This window comes from Anopheles nili (genome assembly GCF_943737925.1).
Source record: "Anopheles nili chromosome X unlocalized genomic scaffold, idAnoNiliSN_F5_01 X_unloc_5, whole genome shotgun sequence".
Taxonomy (NCBI): Eukaryota; Metazoa; Arthropoda; class Insecta; order Diptera; family Culicidae; genus Anopheles; species Anopheles nili.
Genome location: NW_026525511.1, coordinates 170,001 through 192,500, shown reverse-complemented (window position 1 = coordinate 192,500; position 22,500 = coordinate 170,001).

Sequence of the window (22,500 nt, the reverse complement as noted above, 5' to 3'; positions counted from 1 at the left end):
GGCATGCAGCCGCTCATAAATCCTGGCGTCCTCCTCCACCAGCAAGCCGATGGGAATGAGTCCGGCCAGGATTGTTGCCACGCTGTGGCTGACGGTTCGAAATGCACAGGCCGTCCGAATCGCAGGGATCCGCTGCGATCGCTGGAGAAGCCTGGCACACGCCTGCAGGCTTGTCGCGCTGTGCCATACTGGAGCCGCATACCGGATGACCGATGACACCACACCCGCGAGCAATCGTCGTTGTGCTGGCTTGGGGCCACCGTGGTTCTGCATCAGTGCAGTCACTGCTTTCGCAACACGGAGAGCCTTTTGCGACACGGCCTCGACGTGCTGTTTCCAGCTAAGGTGATCCTCCAGCGTGACGCCGAGGTAGCGGATGGTCCTTGACGACTCGACGATTGTGCCGCAGATGTCTACCGGAATACGCGGGTGTCCCTGACGGAGGCTGCTGATCATTACCATCTCCGTTTTACCGGCGGAGAGCTTGAGGTGGTGACGCTCCATCCACTGGTTGATGATCAGTACAGCCTTTTCGGCCTCTGCAGCGGCCTCTCTGGGAGTACAACCCGGAGCCGTCAAGACGATGTCGTCCGCGTACCCGATGATGTCGACGCCCGGTGGCAGCTCCAAGCCTAAAACGCCATCGTACAATACGTTCCAGAGGGTCGGTCCCAGGATCGACCCCTGCGGCACTCCTGCGGATACGTCACGAGCAACGATGCCCCTGCTGGTCTCGTACCACAGCACGCGGCCGGTGAAGTAGCTCCGAAGGAGCCTTTGCAGCGGCTGCGGCACCAGCTTCTCCTTCAGGCATTGGCCAATCGCCGTCCAACTGGCACTGTTGAAGGCGTTGGCAACGTCCAAAGCTACCACCATGAGGCATCGTTTATCCCGACGGTTGGTTCTTCCAAAGGCCATGGCGCGTTGTCCTCGGGCCACCACCTCCTGAATGGCTTGCACTGTCGATCTCCCCCTACGGAAACCGTACTGTGCGGGGGAGAGACGGGGAGCGTTGGCCTGCTCCAAGTGCTCGTTGAGCCGATTCAGTACTATGCGCTCAAACACTTTAGCGGCAGTGTCGAGCATGCATAGGGGCCTATATGATGACGGCAGGCCCGGTGGTTTGCCCGGTTTCGCCAATAGCACCAACCGTTGGCGCTTCCACTGCGCCGGGAATTCTGCTCTGTCGATGAGGTCCTGGTATATCCGGCAGAACGTACCAGGACTCGTCCGAATGGCCACCGTCAATGCGCCATTAGGAATCCCGTCGATGCCCGGGGCCTTTCGCGGGTTCAGTGAAGCAGCGATTTCCAACAGCTCGTCCTCGGAGACGGGGCGGATGGTCGACGCCGCCGTCGGTGATGGTTCCGGCCACTCCATCGCAGGGTGTTCGGGGAACAGCTCCGCCACGATGGTGCCGAGCACTTGAGGGTCCCGCTCTGGCGGTGTTCGACTTCCCCTCAAGCGAGTCATCACGACCCTGTAGCCGGCTCCGAAGATGTTGCTCTCTGCCTCGTTGATAAGATCCTGGAAGCAGCGACGCTTGCTTGCCCGGATTTCCGCTTCGAACTGGCGCTCCACGACGCGCGCCATGTTCATTCGGCAAGCACGCTGCTCCGGATCCCTTGCCTGTTGCACTGCTTCCCTGGCTCGTTGACAGGCAGTCCTCAGCTCCGCCAGCTGAGGGTTCCACCAAAAGGCCGAGCGGTTGGCTCCCAGGCCCGGCTGCTGCCTCGGCATTGTGGCGTTACATGCCTCGCGTAGGGTCTTCATCAGCCCTTTCACATCCTTCGCCATTTCATCAAGGCGGAGATCAACCAACAGTTCAGCGAAGATGTTCGGGCTGAACCTGGTGATCATCCACCTCATGATGTTCCGTGATCGGTCTCGGTGTTCTGTTGTCGCGCTCCGTGCCTGGTGCTCGCGGTTGCTGTTGTTGGCTTCGCTGATGGTGAAGCAAACCGCTCGATGGTCACTTAGAGTGGGCCGGCTGCTGACCGCCCAATCGCCCGGACCAGCGATGGCATGGCTGGCGAAGGATACATCGACGATGCTCTCGCTGGCAACCCCGTTCCCTACGAAGGTGGGTGTGTTGCCGCGATTGAGCACCTTCAAGCCTAGCCGTTCGCAGGTCAGCAGCAGCTCCTCGCCCTTGACGGACGAGCGAGGGCTGCCCCACTCTTCATGGCTGGCGTTGAAGTCTCCAGCGAGGACGATTCGCTGGTGACCCATTGCCACCATTTCAACGGCTTCCAGCACCTGGACAAAGCGCTCAACGTTGACTAGAGGCCGAATGTAGCAGCAGATGAAGAGCACGCCGTCAATGACGGCTGCTGCCACCCACGGCACTCCAGTCGCTAGCACTCTCTGAACTGGCGACCTACCTGTCGCTATAATTGCGACACTCCCAGACTCATCTGCGATCCAGTTCCCGTTGTTCGTGGGCACGCGATGCGGATCGGACAGGAGGACAACGTCCGCCCGATCCTCACGCGCATGCTGGATCGCAAGGTCTTGGGAGACGGCGCGTCGCTGGCAGTTCAGCTGCATTACACGTGTGAACGTGTAGTCTGAGCTCCTCGACAAGACCGATCACCGGTCTGGTGTGCCAATCCGCACACTCCACAGCACGCCGGAGCCTTGCAGCCCCTTGCGCGATGGCCCTCGTTACCGCAGCGGAAACAGCGATTCGATCTGTCGGTTCCTTTGCACTCAAAGGATCGGTGCCCGATCTCGTGGCACCGGAAGCACCTTTGAGCACTCCGCTTCAGTTCCTCTACTACCTTCACGGTGGAGAGGCAGAAGCCGACTCGGAGCTTCTTGCCGTCCAGCAACGTGGCTTCACTGCGCAGCACCCGTGCTCTGCACCTCTGCAGGCCGTTCGGGTACGCATGTAGCGAGATACTCTCGGGAGGGATGGCCACACCATACTGAGATTTGATCTCAGCGGCCACCTCCTCCGGCGTCGCCAGCGGATCCACGTTGTTCGCCGTGATGTACGCCATCTCGGCGATAAGGCTGGTCACTCCGCGTGACCCAATGGCCTTTGACACCTGATCGCGCATTCGAGGGCCATCTGCGCTCTGCTTCAGCCGGAGGATCAGATGATCTCTCCGGGTACGCTCCGTACGGACTACCTCAGTACGTACCTCCGCTAAGGAGGTATTCAGCCGTGCCAAGCGGAACACCTCCTCCCAGCTGGCGTCTTCCGCCGGGATTACTCTTAGAGCCGCTGGTCGACTCTCTCGACCCTTCACTGGCTTTTTCTTTCTCCATTCCTCCTGGACAGGCTTCACCCACTGTCCAGGGGGGGTTGTTTTCTTAGGTGGGAGGGTATGGCTTCCTCCCACCACCGGTGGTACCACCGCTGCTGGTGCTGGCGTCACCGCAGCCTTCTTCTTTTTCTTCTGTTTCTTTTTACTGGCCACCTCCTGCCAGTCACCCGCATCGGTCGGCGGCTGTTGAAACACTTCTGCTTGTGGCTGCTTTTCGGCCACCACAGGTTTTGGCGCCTGTGGGGTGGCCTTTGCAGCCATTGCAGCCTTCAGCTCATTGTTGTTTTTATGCAGAGCGGCGTTCTCTTTTCGCAGCTCTTCCACCTGTACCGTCAGCGAGCGGACCGACTCGCTCAGGTTTCGGATCTGCTTCATAAGGTCCTCCATTCCTGCTGGCGGTGTTTTATCAACCGCCACTGTCTCTACAGCCTCCTCAGGTATTACTGGCAGTCGCTCCAGTACTACCTTCGGCGACTTTGCTATTTGATGAGAAGGGGAAAGCGGGGAATTCACCTCCTCCCTCGCCTCCACCGACCCGAGCCGCCGGGATCTTCGTAACAGCTCCATGTTGTTCTTTAATGGGATTGGCCCATTATCACTCTGACAGACGAACTGTCTAAATATTCGCGCAGTTTTTCCAGCTGTCGTAAAAGTCAAGCAGTTTTTTCTAGCACTTTATTTTATAGCAACTTTCGCCCACTTTTCGCTCTGACACATGACATGTCAAATTGTCCACACGATATTTATAGCAATTATTATTGCAGCTCTCGCCCTGACATTGGACCTGTCAGACTGCCCAAGCGGTATTTTACTGCACTTTTACCGCAGTAATCGCTCTGACATTAGACCTGTCAGATTGCCCAAGCGGTATTTTACTGCACTTTTATCGCAGTTATCACTCTGACATTAGACCTGTCAGACTGCCCACGCGGTATTTTACTGCACTTTTACCGCAGTTGTCACTCTGACATTAGACCTGTCAGACCGACCACGAGGTATTTTACAGCACTTTATTGCAGTTTTCACTCATATGAAACTCCTTTTTCACTGTTTTTCACAGTTTTCCACTAGTTTTTCCACTGTTTTCTTACAGAAAACGATAATGTATCCACTGTTTATTGTTTATCTCACAGAAAATCCGCCAAAATCATGGAGTTTGGTGTCTTTTTACGGCCACAAAATTTCCCCATACAATTGTATGGGCGGGATGACGCCACGATGACGCCACACTTTTACCGTGGAAATTTGCAGTTTTCCGCCCGTTTTTCACCAGATTTTCACTGAAATTGCTTTAAAAAGCACTTCTACTACACTTTTACGCCAGAATTTCATCACTTTTCTCGATTTTACTCACAGAAATTTTCTCTTACCACAGAGTGACGCGGAGGCACGTCTGCTCTGGTTGAGGTCTCACTCGCGACTGCAAGCTCCACTTCTGGTGGTGCCCTTCCGTCAATTCCTTTAAGTTTCAATTTTGCAACCATACTTCCCCCGGAACCCGATTTTGGTTTCCCGGAAGCGACTGAGAGCACCGAGTTAAAGGTAGCGTCTCCCAACTGCTAATTGGCATCGTTTACGGTTAGAACTAGGGCGGTATCTAATCGCCTTCGATCCTCTAACTTTCGTTCTTGATTAATGAAAGCATCCATGGCAAACGCTTTCGCTTCAGTTGGTCCTACGACGGTCTACGAATTTCACCTCTCGCGCCGTAATACCAATGCCCCCAACTACTTCTGTTAATCATTACCTCTAGGTTTCTGACAAACCAACGAAATCGTATAAACCGAGGTCATATTCCATTATTCCATGCAAGATTATTCTCGGCCAACGCCAACCCCACGGGGGGGCCGGACGCCTTTGTCTTAGCCTGCTTTGAGCACTCTAATTTGTTCAAGGTAAACGCGAGCACCCTGGGCACCATGAGCTGGGTCGCCGGGAGGCGGCGGATGCCACTAGCTACCCGACTGACCCGCCACGGAGTACCGCCCCAGGCACACCATTGTGAGTCGCAGCCGCGGACGCGCACACGGACGGCCCCGGGTAACCGGGTGCCCGCGGCGGTCGCGAGTCTGGACGGAGAATCAACTTCGAACGTTTTAACCGCAACAACTTTAATATACGCTAGTGGAGCTGGAATTACCGCGGCTGCTGGCACCAGACTTGCCCTCCACTGGATCCTTGCTGAAGGATTTATGCTCAACTCATTCCAATTATGGACCATCGTTAAAGAGGTCCATATTGTTATTTCTCGTCACTACCTCCCCGTGCCGGGATTGGGTAATTTACGCGCCTGCTGCCTTCCTTGGATGTGGTAGCCATTTCTCAGGCTCCCTCTCCGGAATCGAACCCTGATTCCCCGTTACCCGTCGCAACCATGGTAGTCCTCTACACTACCATCAATAGTTGATAGGGCAGACATTTGAAAGATCTGTCGTCGGTCGCAAGCGACCATACGATCGGCATCCTTATCCAGACTTCAACTCAAGCCACCCGGAGGGCGGTTGGTTTCACTAATAAGTGCACCGGTTCCTCCCCGCGCGAGGCGGGTCGGTCCCGGCATGTTGCATGTATTAGCTCTGGCTTTTCCACAGTTATCCAACTAACTGATGGGGGGATGATCTTGTGAATTATAGCTGTTATACTGAGCCTTATGCGGTTTCACTTTCAACGAAGTTCGTACTTAGACATGCATGGCTTAACCTTTGAGACAAGCGTATATCACTGGTAGGATCAACCAGAATTCTCTCACTCTCTCTCTCTCTCTATCCGTGTACCGGTCCCTAGGGCAAAGCCCCGGGGACCACCCGATTCAACTACGCCACCGATGGGACAACTTGATCTGGATTCTATGCCCGTAAACACCCGGTTGAAGGCACCAACGTCACCTCGTTGTGCCAACTCGCACTCTCGATGGCATGATCCGATCCGCCTCCTAGCTGCTTGCGCCCTTCTCTCCTTGGACGCAGGCACCCGGCTCCACACGTGCACCTCGTGCGGAGCTCTCGGAAGCGCGCCAGCTGACACTCTGGCGGGCCCCTTGTTTGTTCCCGACTCATCTTAGCTTCGCCTCCTCATGAACCGGCGGAACCTTTAACCGTTCCGGGTCCTATGCACTCTCCGTGTTTGGTTCATCGCTCATCTCTACATTACGCCGAGCTCAACTAGTATTGTTCGTTTCACCGTTTGATGCGAGATCGGGGTATACCCGGTACCGCGGTACTTCCCACCCAGGTTGAATGGCCGTACAACACTCAAGAAGTAACAACGTGTCGGTGCTAAGCACCGTCTCCTCAAGATCTACGAGTTCTGACACCTCTTGGCTACTTGACCCCTTTCCCGGTGGGTGCAAGTCACTCTACTCCGAGCCCTGGAACACCTTCCCAGGGTGTTTTCCATGTACCACTAACCCTTGGTTGGACACCTCTTGGCTACTTGACCCCATTCCCGGTGGGTGCAAGTCACCGTGCGGAACCTTTCGGCCGCTCTCCCTAGGACTGTGTTGCAGGCAAGCACAGTGGTTCCGCGACCTAGAGACAGCGGCATCCCTTGTTACTACTACTCCGAGCCCTGGGACACCTTCCCAGGGTGTTTTCCATGTACCACTAGCCTCTGGTTGACCATCGGTGGAGGTACTTGATTTCACCCAAAACCACCCTAGGTCACCGTTCCGACCGCCCAGCTACCGTTAAAACGCCTCCGGACACCAGGACACACCTTCCCGGTACCAGAACCAGTCGTAGTTGCCGTCACCCAAATTTCATACAACCGTCACCCACGGGCCGAAACACCTTGCCACTACATGAGTCTAGTATTAGGTCCTAGGGTCTCTTTTCGACAACTCCCGACCTCCCTGATATCGAATCGTCAGTTTACATGAGGAGGCTAAACTTTCTATGACGACTCAGTACAACCATACCCCCCTATAATAGTGAAATGTCAAATTCTAGGGCTTTTTGGCCATGGAAAATTCTGAAGCTCGGCACGAGCAAACATGACCCATGCTTGTATCTCCGAAACTATGAGTCTGACAGTTTTGCACTCTTCTGCGGAAAGTTGTGTCTCGGTAAGCCTAAAAAGTCAGTAGAACATCACGAAACGATCCGACCACTCCTTCGACCTGTTTTGGGGTTTTGCAGTTTTCCATGGGGTATTTTGTATGGGGAAAACCGACCCATGCCCGTATCTCCGTACCTAAGCGTCTGACGGTCTTGGACCCCTTTAGGTAAAAGTTGCATTCCGTCGAGCTGAACATTTCACTAGAACATCGCGAAACGATCCGACGACTCCTTCTGGGAGTTTTTGGGGTCGGAAGGTTTTCTGGGACTTAGTCTCTGGAGCAACATTTCTGAAGCTCGGCACGAGCAACCACGCACGTGTCTTATATCTCCGTAAGTAAGGGTCTGACGGTCTTGGACACCTTTAGCAAAAAGTTGCGCCCTATCGAATGGAACATTTCACTAGAACACCACGAAACGATCCGACCACTCCTTCGACCTGTTTTGGGGTTTTGCAGTTTTCCATGGGGTATTTTGTATGGGGAAAACCGACCCATGCCCGTATCTCCGTACCTAAGCGTCTGACGGTCTTGGACCCCTTTAGGTAAAAGTTGCATTTCGTCGAGCTGAACATTTCACTAGAACATCGCGAAACGATCCGACGACTCCTTCTGGGAGTTTTTGGGGTCGGAAGGTTTTCTGGGACTTAGTCTCTGGAGCAACATTTCTGAAGCTCGGCACGAGCAACCACGCACGTGTCTTATATCTCCGTAAGTAAGGGTCTGACGGTCTTGGACACCTTTAGCAAAAAGTTGCGCCCTATCGAATGGAACATTTCACTAGAACATCACGAAACGATCCGACCACTCCTTCGTTGTGTTTTGGGGATTTGCAGTTTTCCATGGGGTATTTTGTATGGGGAAAACCGACCCATGCCCGTATCTCCGTACCTAAGCGTCTGACGGTCTTGGACCCCTTCAGGTAAAAGTTGCATTTCGTCGAGCTGAACATTTCACTAGAACATCGCGAAACGATCCGACGACTCCTTCTGGGAGTTTTTGGGGTCGGAAGGTTTTCTGGGACTTAGTCTCTGGAGCAACATTTCTGAAGCTCGGCACGAGCAACCACGCACGTGTCTTATATCTCCGTAAGTAAGGGTCTGACGGTCTTGGACACCCTTAGCAAAAAGTTGCGCCCTATCGAATGGAACATTTCACTAGAACACCACGAAACGATCCGACCACTCCTTCGACCTGTTTTGGGGTTTTGCAGTTTTCCATGGGGTATTTTGTATGGGGAAAACCGACCCATGCCCGTATCTCCGTACCTAAGCGTCTGACGGTCTTGGACCCCTTTAGGTAAAAGTTGCATTCCGTCGAGCTGAACATTTCACTAGAACATCGCGAAACGATCCGACGACTCCTTCTGGGAGTTTTTGGGGTCCGAAGGTTTTCTGGGACTTAGTCTCTGGAGCAACATTTCTGAAGCTCGGCACGAGCAACCACGCACGTGTCTTATATCTCCGTAAGTAAGGGTCTGACGGTCTTGGACACCTTTAGCAAAAAGTTGCGCCCTATCGAATGGAACATTTCACTAGAACACCACGAAACGATCCGACCACTCCTTCGACCTGTTTTGGGGTTTTGCAGTTTTCCATGGGGTATTTTGTATGGGGAAAACCGACCCATGCCCGTATCTCCGTACCTAAGCGTCTGACGGTCTTGGACCCCTTTAGGTAAAAGTTGCATTCCGTCGAGCTGAACATTTCACTAGAACATCGCGAAACGATCCGACGACTCCTTCTGGGAGTTTTTGGGGTCGGAAGGTTTTCTGGGACTTAGTCTCTGGAGCAACATTTCTGAAGCTCGGCACGAGCAACCACGCACGTGTCTTATATCTCCGTAAGTAAGGGTCTGACGGTCTTGGACACCTTTAGCAAAAAGTTGCGCCCTATCGAATGGAACATTTCACTAGAACACCACGAAACGATCCGACCACTCCTTCGACCTGTTTTGGGGTTTTGCAGTTTTCCATGGGGTATTTTGTATGGGGAAAACCGACCCATGCCCGTATCTCCGTACCTAAGCGTCTGACGGTCTTGGACCCCTTTAGGTAAAAGTTGCATTTCGTCGAGCTGAACATTTCACTAGAACATCGCGAAACGATCCGACGACTCCTTCTGGGAGTTTTTGGGGTCGGAAGGTTTTCTGGGACTTAGTCTCTGGAGCAACATTTCTGAAGCTCGGCACGAGCAACCACGCACGTGTCTTATATCTCCGTAAGTAAGGGTCTGACGGTCTTGGACACCTTTAGCAAAAAGTTGCGCCCTATCGAATGGAACATTTCACTAGAACATCACGAAACGATCCGACCACTCCTTCGTTGTGTTTTGGGGATTTGCAGTTTTCCATGGGGTATTTTGTATGGGGAAAACCGACCCATGCCCGTATCTCCGTACCTAAGCGTCTGACGGTCTTGGACCCCTTCAGGTAAAAGTTGCATTTCGTCGAGCTGAACATTTCACTAGAACATCGCGAAACGATCCGACGACTCCTTCTGGGAGTTTTTGGGGTCGGAAGGTTTTCTGGGACTTAGTCTCTGGAGCAACATTTCTGAAGCTCGGCACGAGCAACCACGCACGTGTCTTATATCTCCGTAAGTAAGGGTCTGACGGTCTTGGACACCCTTAGCAAAAAGTTGCGCCCTATCGAATGGAACATTTCACTAGAACACCACGAAACGATCCGACCACTCCTTCGACCTGTTTTGGGGTTTTGCAGTTTTCCATGGGGTATTTTGTATGGGGAAAACCGACCCATGCCCGTATCTCCGTACCTAAGCGTCTGACGGTCTTGGACCCCTTTAGGTAAAAGTTGCATTCCGTCGAGCTGAACATTTCACTAGAACATCGCGAAACGATCCGACGACTCCTTCTGGGAGTTTTTGGGGTCCGAAGGTTTTCTGGGACTTAGTCTCTGGAGCAACATTTCTGAAGCTCGGCACGAGCAACCACGCACGTGTCTTATATCTCCGTAAGTAAGGGTCTGACGGTCTTGGACACCTTTAGCAAAAAGTTGCGCCCTATCGAATGGAACATTTCACTAGAACACCACGAAACGATCCGACCACTCCTTCGACCTGTTTTGGGGTTTTGCAGTTTTCCATGGGGTATTTTGTATGGGGAAAACCGACCCATGCCCGTATCTCCGTACCTAAGCGTCTGACGGTCTTGGACCCCTTTAAGTAAAAGTTGCATTCCGTCGAGCTGAACATTTCACTAGAACATCGCGAAACGATCCGACGACTCCTTCTGGGAGTTTTTGCGGTCGGAAGGTTTTCTGGGACTTAGTCTCTGGAGCAACATTTCTGAAGCTCGGCACGAGCAACCACGCACGTGTCTTATATCTCCGTAAGTAAGTGTCTGACGGTCTTGGACACCTTTAGCAAAAAGTTGCGCCCTATCGAATGGAACATTTCACTAGAACACCACGAAACGATCCGACCACTCCTTCGACCTGTTTTGGGGTTTTGCAGTTTTCCATGGGGTATTTTGTATGGGGAAAACCGACCCATGCCCGTATCTCCGTACCTAAGCGTCTGACGGTCTTGGACCCCTTTAGGTAAAAGTTGCATTTCGTCGAGCTGAACATTTCACTAGAACATCGCGAAACGATCCGACGACTCCTTCTGGGAGTTTTTGGGGTCGGAAGGTTTTCTGGGACTTAGTCTCTGGAGCAACATTTCTGAAGCTCGGCACGAGCAACCACGCACGTGTCTTATATCTCCGTAAGTAAGTGTCTGACGGTCTTGGACACCTTCAGCAAAAAGTTGCGCCGTATCGAATGGAACATTTCACTAGAACACCACGAAACGATCCGACCACTCCTTCGACCTGTTTTGGGGTTTTGCAGTTTTCCATGGGGTATTTTGTATGGGGAAAACCGACCCATGCCCGTATCTCCGTACCTAAGCGTCTGACGGTCTTGGACCCCTTTAGGTAAAAGTTGCATTTCGTCAAGCTGAACATTTCACTAGAACATCGCGAAATGATCCGACGACTCCTTCTGGGAGTTTTTGGGGTCGGAAGGTTTTCTGGGACTTAGTCTCTGGAGCAACATTTCTGAAGCTCGGCACGAGCAACCACGCACGTGTCTTATATCTCCGTAAGTAAGGGTCTGACGGTCTTGGACACCTTTAGCAAAAAGTTGCGCCCTATCGAATGGAACATTTCACTAGAGCACCACGAAACGATCCGACCACTCCTTCGACCTGTTTTGGGGTTTTGCAGTTTTCCATGGGGTATTTTGTATGGGGAAAACCGACCCATGCCCGTATCTCCGTACCTAAGCGTCTGACGGTCTTGGACCCCTTTAGGTAAAAGTTGCATTCCGTCGAGCTGAACATTTCACTAGAACATCGCGAAACGATCCGACGACTCCTTCTGGGAGTTTTTGGGGTCCGAAGGTTTTCTGGGACTTAGTCTCTGGAGCAACATTTCTGAAGCTCGGCACGAGCAACCACGCACGTGTCTTATATCTCCGTAAGTAAGGGTCTGACGGTCTTGGACACCTTTAGCAAAAAGTTGCGCCCTATCGAATGGAACATTTCACTAGAACACCACGAAACGATCCGACCACTCCTTCGACCTGTTTTGGGGTTTTGCAGTTTTCCATGGGGTATTTTGTATGGGGAAAACCGACCCATGCCCGTATCTCCGTACCTAAGCGTCTGACGGTCTTGGACCCCTTTAGGTAAAAGTTGCATTCCGTCGAGCTGAACATTTCACTAGAACATCGCGAAACGATCCGACGCCTCCTTCTGGGAGTTTTTGGGGTCGGAAGGTTTTCTGGGACTTAGTCTCTGGAGCAACATTTCTGAAGCTCGGCACGAGCAACCACGCACGTGTCTTATATCTCCGTAAGTAAGGGTCTGACGGTCTTGGACACCTTTAGCAAAAAGTTGCGCCCTATCGAATGGAACATTTCACTAGAACACCACGAAACGATCCGACCACTCCTTCGACCTGTTTTGGGGTTTTGCAGTTTTCCATGGGGTATTTTGTATGGGGAAAACCGACCCATGCCCGTATCTCAGTACCTAAGCGTCTGACGGTCTTGGACCCCTTTAGGTAAAAGTTGCATTCCGTCGAGTTGAACATTTCACTAGAACATCGCGAAACGATCCGACGACTCCTTCTGGGAGTTTTTGGGGTCGGAAGGTTTTCTGGGACTTAGTCTCTGGAGCAACATTTCTGAAGCTCGGCACGAGCAACCACGCACGTGTCTTATATCTCCGTAAGTAAGGGTCTGACGGTCTTGGACACCTTTAGCAAAAAGTTGCGCCCTATCGAATGGAACATTTCACTAGAACATCACGAAACGATCCGACCACTCCTTCGACCTGTTTTTGGGTTTTGCAGTTTTCCATGGGGTATTTTGTATGGGGAAAACCGACCCATGCCCGTATCTCCGTACCTAAGCGTCTGACGGTCTTGGACCCCTTGAGGTAAAAGTTGCATTCCGTCGAGCTGAACATTTCACTAGAACATCGCGAAACGATCCGACGCCTCCTTCTGGGAGTTTTTGGGGTCGGAAGGTTTTCTGGGACTTAGTCTCTGGAGCAACATTTCTGAAGCTCGGCACGAGCAACCACGCACGTGTCTTATATCTCCGTAAGTAAGGGTCTGACGGTCTTGGACACCTTTAGCAAAAAGTTGCGCCCTATCGAATGGAACATTTCACTAGAACATCACGAAACGATCCGACCACTCCTTCGACCTGTTTTGGGGTTTTGCAGTTTTCCATGGGGTATTTTGTATGGGGAAAACCGACCCATGCCCGTATCTCCGTACCTAAGCGTCTGACGGTCTTGGACCCCTTGAGGTAAAAGTTGCATTCCGTCGAGCTGAACATTTCACTAGAACATCGCGAAACGATCCGACGACTCCTTCTGGGAGTTTTTGGGGTCGGAAGGTTTTCTGGGACTTAGTCGCTGGAGCAACATTTCTGAAGCTCGGCACGGGCAACCACGTACGTGTCTTATATCTCCGTAAGTAAGTGTCTGACGGTCTTGGACACCTTTAGCAAAAAGTTGCGCTCTATCGAATGGAACATTTCACTAGAACACCACGAAACGATCCGACCACTCCTTCGACCTGTTTTGGGGTTTTGCAGTTTTCCATGGGGTATTTTGTATGGGGAAAACCGACCCATGCCCGTACCTCCGTACCTAAGCGTCTGACGGTCTTGGACCCCTTTAGGTAAAAGTTGCATTCCATCGAGCTGAACATTTCACTAGAACATCGCGAAACGATCCGACGCCTCCTTCTGGGAGTTTTTGGGGTCGGAAGGTTTTCTGGGACTTAGTCTCTGGAGCAACATTTCTGAAGCTCGGCACGGGCAACCACGCACGTGTCTTATATCTCCGTAAGTAAGGGTCTGACGGTCTTGGACACCTTTAGCAAAAAGTTGCGCCCTATCGAATGGAACATTTCACTAGAACACCATGAAACGATCCGACCACTCCTTCGACCTGTTTTTGGGTTTTGCAGTTTTCCATGGGGTATTTTGTATGGGGAAAACCGACCCATGCCCGTATCTCCGTACCTAAGCGTCTGACGGTCTTGGACCCCTTTAGGTAAAAGTTGCATTTCGTCGAGCTGAACATTTCACTAGAACATCGCGAAACGATCCGACGACTCCTTCTGGGAGATTTTGGGGTCGGAAGGTTTTCTGGGACTTAGTCTCTGGAGCAACATTTCTGAAGCTCGGCACGAGCAACCACGCACGTGTCTTATATCTCCGTAAGTAAGGGTCTGACGGTCTTGGACACCTTTAGCAAAAAGTTGCGCCCTATCGAATGGAACATTTCACTAGAACACCACGAAACGATCCGACCACTCCTTCGACCTGTTTTTGGGTTTTGCAGTTTTCCATGGGGTATTTTGTATGGGGAAAACCGACCCATGCCCGTATCTCCGTACCTAAGCGTCTGACGGTCTTGGACCCCTTTAGGTAAAAGTTGCATTCCATCGAGCTGAACATTTCACTAGAACATCGCGAAACGATCCGACGCCTCCTTCTGGGAGTTTTTGGGGTCGGAAGGTTTTCTGGGACTTAGTCTCTGGAGCAACATTTCTGAAGCTCGGCACGGGCAACCACGCACGTGTCTTATATCTCCGTAAGTAAGGGTCTGACGGTCTTGGACACCTTTAGCAAAAAGTTGCGCCCTATCGAATGGAACATTTCACTAGAACACCATGAAACGATCCGACCACTCCTTCGACCTGTTTTTGGGTTTTGCAGTTTTCCATGGGGTATTTTGTATGGGGAAAACCGACCCATGCCCGTATCTCCGTACCTAAGCGTCTGACGGTCTTGGACCCCTTTAGGTAAAAGTTGCATTTCGTCGAGCTGAACATTTCACTAGAACATCGCGAAACGATCCGACGACTCCTTCTGGGAGATTTTGGGGTCGGAAGGTTTTCTGGGACTTAGTCTCTGGAGCAACATTTCTGAAGCTCGGCACGAGCAACCACGCACGTGTCTTATATCTCCGTAAGTAAGGGTCTGACGGTCTTGGACACCTTTAGCAAAAAGTTGCGCCCTATCGAATGGAACATTTCACTAGAACACCACGAAACGATCCGACCACTCCTTCGATCTGTTTTGGGGTTTTGCAGTTTTCCATGGGGTATTTTGTATGGGGAAAACCGACCCATGCCCGTATCTCCGTACCTAAGCGTCTGACGGTCTTGGACCCCTTAAGGTAAAAGTTGCATTCCGTCGAGCTGAACATTTCGCTAGAACATCGCGAAACGATCCGACGACTCCTTCTGGGAGTTTTTGGGGTCGACTTGTGCGCAACCCCGACCTTCAGGATTTTGCTCTACGGAAGGGGGTGCACAAAAGTGTTCGTAATCAACCTCGGATTGTACTTTTCATCATCTAGGGGCACCGTAGGGACCGAAAAAAGTGGTTTCGCATGATAGTCCACCTCGACCCATGTCGACCCTTGCGCGACCCCGACCTTCAGGATTTTGCTCTACGGAAGGGGGTCTACTTGTGCGCAACCCCGACCTTCAGGATTTTGCTCTACGGAAGGGGGTGCACAAAAGTGTTCGTAATCAACCTCGGATTGTACTTTTCATCATCTAGGGGCACCGTAGGGACCGAAAAAAGTGGTTTCGCATGATAGTCCACCTCGACCCATGTCGACCCTTGCGCGACCCCGACCTTCAGGATTTTGCTCTACGGAAGGGGGTGCACAAAAGTGTTCGTAATCAACCTCGGATTGTACTTTTCATCATCTAGGGGCACCGTAGGGACCGAAAAAAGTGGTTTCGCATGATAGTCCACCTCGACCCATGTCGACCCTTGCGCGACCCCGACCTTCAGGATTTTGCTCTACGGAAGGGGGTGCACAAAAGTGTTCGTAATCAACCTCGGATTGTACTTTTCATCATCTAGGGGCACCGTAGGGACCGAAAAAAGTGGTTTCGCATGATAGTCCACCTCGACCCATGTCGACCCTTGCGCGACCCCGACCTTCAGGATTTTGCTCTACGGAAGGGGGTCTACTTGTGCGCAACCCCGACCTTCAGTATTTTGCTCTACGGAAGGGGGTGCACAAAAGTGTTCGTAATCAACCTCGGATTGTACTTTTCATCATCTAGGGGCACCGTAGGGACCGAAAAAAGTGGTTTCGCATGATAGTCCACCTCGACCCATGTCGACCCTTGCGCGACCCCGACCTTCAGGATTTTGCTCTACGGAAGGGGGTGCACAAAAGTGTTCGTAATCAACCTCGGATTGTACTTTTCATCATCTAGGGGCACCGTAGGGACCGAAAAAAGTGGTTTCGCATGATAGTCCACCTCGACCCATGTCGACCCTTGCGCGACCCCGACCTTCAGGATTTTGCTCTACGGAAGGGGGTCTACTTGTGCGCAACCCCGACCTTCAGGATTTTGCTCTACGGAAGGGGGTGCACAAAAGTGTTCGTAATCAACCTCGGATTGTACTTTTCATCATCTAGGGGCACCGTAGGGACCGAAAAAAGTGGTTTCGCATGATAGTCCACCTCGACCCATGTCGACCCTTGCGCGACCCCGTCCTTCAGGATTTTGCTCTACGGAAGGGGGTGCACAAAAGTGTTCGTAATCAACCTCGGATTGTACTTTTCATCATCTAGGGGCACCGTAGGGACCGAAAAAAGTGGTTTCGCATGATAGTCCACCTCGACCCATGTCGACCCTTGCGCGACCCCGACCTTCAGGATTTTGCTCTACGGAAGGGGGTCTACTTGTGCGCAACCCCGACCTTCAGGATTTTGCTCTACGGAAGGGGGTGCACAAAAGTGTTCGTAATCAACCTCGGATTGTACTTTTCATCATCTAGGGGCACCGTAGGGACCGAAAAAAGTGGTTTCGCATGATAGTCCACCTCGACCCATGTCGACCCTTGCGCGACCCCGACCTTCAGGATTTTGCTCTACGGAAGGGGGTCTACTTGTGCGCAACCCCGACCTTCAGGATTTTGCTCTACGGAAGGGGGTGCACAAAAGTGTTCGTAATCAACCTCGGATTGTACTTTTCATCATCTAGGGGCACCGTAGGGACCGAAAAAAGTGGTTTCGCATGATAGTCCACCTCGACCCATGTCGACCCTTGCGCGACCCCGACCTTCAGGATTTTGCTCTACGGAAGGGGGTGCACAAAAGTGTTCGTAATCAACCTCGGATTGTACTTTTCATCATCTAGGGGCACCGTAGGGACCGAAAAAAGTGGTTTCGCATGATAGTCCACCTCGACCCATGTCGACCCTTGCGCTACCCCGACCTTCAGGATTTTGCTCTACGGAAGGGGGTGCACAAAAGTGTTCGTAATCAACCTCGGATTGTACTTTTCATCATCTAGGGGCACCGTAGGGACCGAAAAAAGTGGTTTCGCATGATAGTCCACCTCGACCCATGTCGACCCTTGCGCGACCCCGACCTTCAGGATTTTGCTCTACGGAAGGGGGTGCACAAAAGTGTTCGTAATCAACCTCGGAGTGTACTTTTCATCATCTAGGGGCACCGTAGGGACCGAAAAAAGTGGTTTCGCATGATAGTCCACCTCGACCCATGTCGACCCTTGCGCGACCCCGACCTTCAGGATTTTGCTCTACGGAAGGGGGTGCACACTTGTGCGACCCCGACCTTCAGGATTTTGCTCTACGGAAGGGGGTGCACAAAAGTGTTCGTAATCAACCTCGGATTGTACTTTTCATCATCTAGGGGCACCGTAGGGACCGAAAAAAGTGGTTTCGCATGATAGTCCACCTCGACCCATGTCGACCCTTGCGCGACCCCGACCTTCAGGATTTTGCTCTACGGAAGGGGGTGCACAAAAGTGTTCGTAATCAACCTCGGATTGTACTTTTCATCATCTAGGGGCACCGTAGGGACCGAAAAAAGTGGTTTCGCATGATAGTCCACCTCGACCCATGTCGACCCTTGCGCGACCCCGACCTTCAGGATTTTGCTCTACGGAAGGGGGTCTACTTGTGCGCAACCCCGACCTTCAGGATTTTGCTCTACGGAAGGGGGTGCACAAAAGTGTTCGTAATCAACCTCGGATTGTACTTTTCATCATCTAGGGGCACCGTAGGGACCGAAAAAAGTGGTTTCGCATGATAGTCCACCTCGACCCATGTCGACCCTTGCGCGACCCCGACCTTCAGGATTTTGCTCTACGGAAGGGGGTCTACTTGTGCGCAACCCCGACCTTCAGGATTTTGCTCTACGGAAGGGGGTGCACAAAAGTGTTCGTAATCAACCTCGGATTGTACTTTTCATCATCTAGGGGCACCGTAGGGACCGAAAAAAGTGGTTTCGCATGATAGTCCACCTCGACCCATGTCGACCCTTGCGCGACCCCGACCTTCAGGATTTTGCTCTACGGAAGGGGGTGCACAAAAGTGTTCGTAATCAACCTCGGATTGTACTTTTCATCATCTAGGGGCACCGTAGGGACCGAAAAAAGTGGTTTCGCATGATAGTCCACCTCGACCCATGTCGACCCTTGCGCGACCCCGACCTTCAGGATTTTGCTCTACGGAAGGGGGTGCACACTTGTGCGACCCCGACCTTCAGGATTTTGCTCTACGGAAGGGGGTCTACTTGTGCGCAACCCCGACCTTCAGGATTTTGCTCTACGGAAGGGGGTGCACAAAAGTGTTCGTAATCAACCTCGGATTGTACTTTTCATCATCTAGGGGCACCGTAGGGACCGAAAAAAGTGGTTTCGCATGATAGTCCACCTCGACCCATGTCGACCCTTGCGCGACCCCGACCTTCAGGATTTTGCTCTACGGAAGGGGGTGCACAAAAGTGTTCGTAATCAACCTCGGATTGTACTTTTCATCATCTAGGGGCACCGTAGGGACCGAAAAAAGTGGTTTCGCATGATAGTCCACCTCGACCCATGTCGACCCTTGCGCGACCCCGACCTTCAGGATTTTGCTCTACGGAAGGGGGTGCACAAAAGTGTTCGTAATCAACCTCGGATTGTACTTTTCATCATCTAGGGGCACCGTAGGGACCGAAAAAAGTGGTTTCGCATGATAGTCCACCTCGACCCATGTCGACCCTTGCGCGACCCCGACCTTCAGGATTTTGCTCTACGGAAGGGGGTGCACAAAAGTGTTCGTAATCAACCTCGGATTGTACTTTTCATCATCTAGGGGCACCGTAGGGACCGAAAAAAGTGGTTTCGCATGATAGTCCACCTCGACCCATGTCGACCCTTGCGCGACCCCGACCTTCAGGATTTTGCTCTACGGAAGGGGGTGCACAAAAGTGTTCGTAATCAACCTCGGATTGTACTTTTCATCATCTAGGGGCACCGTAGGGACCGAAAAAAGTGGTTTCGCATGATAGTCCACCTCGACCCATGTCGACCCTTGCGCGACCCCGACCTTCAGGATTTTGCTCTACGGAAGGGGGTGCACACTTGTGCGCAACCCCGACCTTCAGGATTTTGGTCTACGGAAGGGGGTGCACAAAAGTGTTCGTAATCAACCTCGGATTGTACTTTTCATCATCTAGGGGCACCGTAGGGACCGAAAAAAGTGGTTTCGCATGATAGTCCACCTCGACCCATGTCGACCCTTGCGCGACCCCGACCTTCAGGATTTTGCTCTACGGAAGGGGGTGCACAAAAGTGTTCGTAATCAACCTCGGATTGTACTTTTCATCATCTAGGGGCACCGTAGGGACCGAAAAAAGTGGTTTCGCATGATAGTCCACCTCGACCCATGTCGACCCTTGCGCGACCCCGACCTTCAGGATTTTGCTCTACGGAAGGGGGTCTACTTGTGCGCGACCCCGACCTTCAGGATTTTGCTCTACGGAAGGGGGTGCACACTTGTGCGACCCCGACCTTCAGGATTTTGCTCTACGGAAGGGGGTGCACAAAAGTGTTCGTAATCAACCTCGGATTGTACTTTTCATCATCTAGGGGCACCGTAGGGACCGAAAAAAGTGGTTTCGCATGATAGTCCACCTCGACCCATGTCGACCCTTGCGCGACCCCGACCTTCAGGATTTTGCTCTACGGAAGGGGGTGCACACTTGTGCGCAACCCCGACCTTCAGGATTTTGGTCTACGGAAGGGGGTGCACAAAAGTGTTCGTAATCAACCTCGGATTGTACTTTTCATCATCTAGGGGCACCGTAGGGACCGAAAAAAGTGGTTTCGCATGATAGTCCACCTCGACCCATGTCGACCCTTGCGCGACCCCGACCTTCAGGATTTTGCTCTACGGAAGGGGGTGCACAAAAGTGTTCGTAATCAACCTCGGATTGTACTTTTCATCATCTAGGGGCACCGTAGGGACCGAAAAAAGTGGTTTCGCATGATAGTCCACCTCGACCCATGTCGACCCTTGCGCGACCCCGACCTTCAGGATTTTGCTCTACGGAAGGGGGTGCACACTTGTGCGCAACCCCGACCTTCAGGATTTTGCTCTACGGAAGGGGGTGCACAAAAGTGTTCGTAATCAACCTCGGATTGTACTTTTCATCATCTAGGGGCACCGTAGGGACCGAAAAAAGTGGTTTCGCATGATAGTCCACCTCGACCCATGTCGACCCTTGCGCGACCCCGACCTTCAGGATTTTGCTCTACGGAAGGGGGTGCACAAAAGTGTTCGTAATCAACCTCGGATTGTACTTTTCATCATCTAGGGGCACCGTAGGGACCGAAAAAAGTGGTTTCGCATGATAGTCCACCTCGACCCATGTCGACCCTTGCGCGACCCCGACCTTCAGGATTTTGCTCTACGGAAGGGGGTCGACTTGTGCGCAACCCCGACCTTCAGGATTTTGCTCTACGGAAGGGGGTGCACAAAAGTGTTCGTAATCAACCTCGGATTGTACTTTTCATCATCTAGGGGCACCGTAGGGACCGAAAAAAGTGGTTTCGCATGATAGTCCACCTCGACCCATGTCGACCCTTGCGCGACCCCGACCTTCAGGATTTTGCTCTACGGAAGGGGGTGCACACTTGTGCGACCCCGACCTTCAGGATTTTGCTCTACGGAAGGGGGTGCACAAAAGTGTTCGTAATCAACCTCGGATTGTACTTTTCATCATCTAGGGGCACCGTAGGGACCGAAAAAAGTGGTTTCGCATGATAGTCCACCTCGACCCATGTCGACCCTTGCGCGACCCCGACCTTCAGGATTTTGCTCTACGGAAGGGGGTGCACAAAAGTGTTCGTAATCAACCTCGGATTGTACTTTTCATCATCTAGGGGCACCGTAGGGACCGAAAAAAGTGGTTTCGCATGATAGTCCACCTCGACCCATGTCGACCCTTGCGCGACCCCGACCTTCAGGATTTTGCTCTACGGAAGGGGGTGCACACTTGTGCGCAACCCCGACCTTCAGGATTTTGGTCTACGGAAGGGGGTGCACAAAAGTGTTCGTAATCAACCTCGGATTGTACTTTTCATCATCTAGGGGCACCGTAGGGACCGAAAAAAGTGGTTTCGCATGATAGTCCACCTCGACCCATGTCGACCCTTGCGCGACCCCGACCTTCAGGATTTTGCTCTACGGAAGGGGGTGCACACTTGTGCGCAACCCCGACCTTCAGGATTTTGCTCTACGGAAGGGGGTGCACAAAAGTGTTCGTAATCAACCTCGGATTGTACTTTTCATCATCTAGGGGCACCGTAGGGACCGAAAAAAGTGGTTTCGCATGATAGTCCACCTCGACCCATGTCGACCCTTGCGCGACCCCGACCTTCAGGATTTTGCTCTACGCAAGGGGGTCAACTTGTGCGCAACCCCGACCTTCAGGATTTTGCTCTACGGAAGGGGGTGCACAAAAGTGTTCGTAATCAACCTCGGATTGTACTTTTCATCATCTAGGGGCACCGTAGGGACCGAAAAAAGTGGTTTCGCATGATAGTCCACCTCGACCCATGTCGACCCTTGCGCGACCCCGACCTTCAGGATTTTGCTCTACGCAAGGGGGTCTACTTGTGCGCAACCCCGACCTTCAGGATTTTGCTCTACGGAAGGGGGTGCACAAAAGTGTTCGTAATCAACCTCGGATTGTACTTTTCATCATCTAGGGGCACCGTAGGGACCGAAAAAAGTGGTTTCGCATGATAGTCCACCTCGACCCATGTCGACCCTTGCGCGACCCCGACCTTCAGGATTTTGCTCTACGCAAGGGGGTCTACTTGTGCGCAACCCCGACCTTCAGGATTTTGCTCTACGGAAGGGGGTGCACAAAAGTGTTCGTAATCAACCTCGGATTGTACTTTTCATCATCTAGGGGCACCGTAGGGACCGAAAAAAGTGGTTTCGCATGATAGTCCACCTCGACCCATGTCGACCCTTGCGCGACCCCGACCTTCAGGATTTTGCTCTACGGAAGGGGGTCGACTTGTGCGCAACCCCGACCTTCAGGATTTTGCTCTACGGAAGGGGGTGCACAAAAGTGTTCGTAATCAACCTCGGATTGTACTTTTCATCATCTAGGGGCACCGTAGGGACCGAAAAAAGTGGTTTCGCATGATAGTCCACCTCGACCCATGTCGACCCTTGCGCGACCCCGACCTTCAGGATTTTGCTCTACGGAAGGGGGTCGACTTGTGCGCAACCCCGACCTTCAGGATTTTGCTCTACGGAAGGGGGTGCACAAAAGTGTTCGTAATCAACCTCGGATTGTAC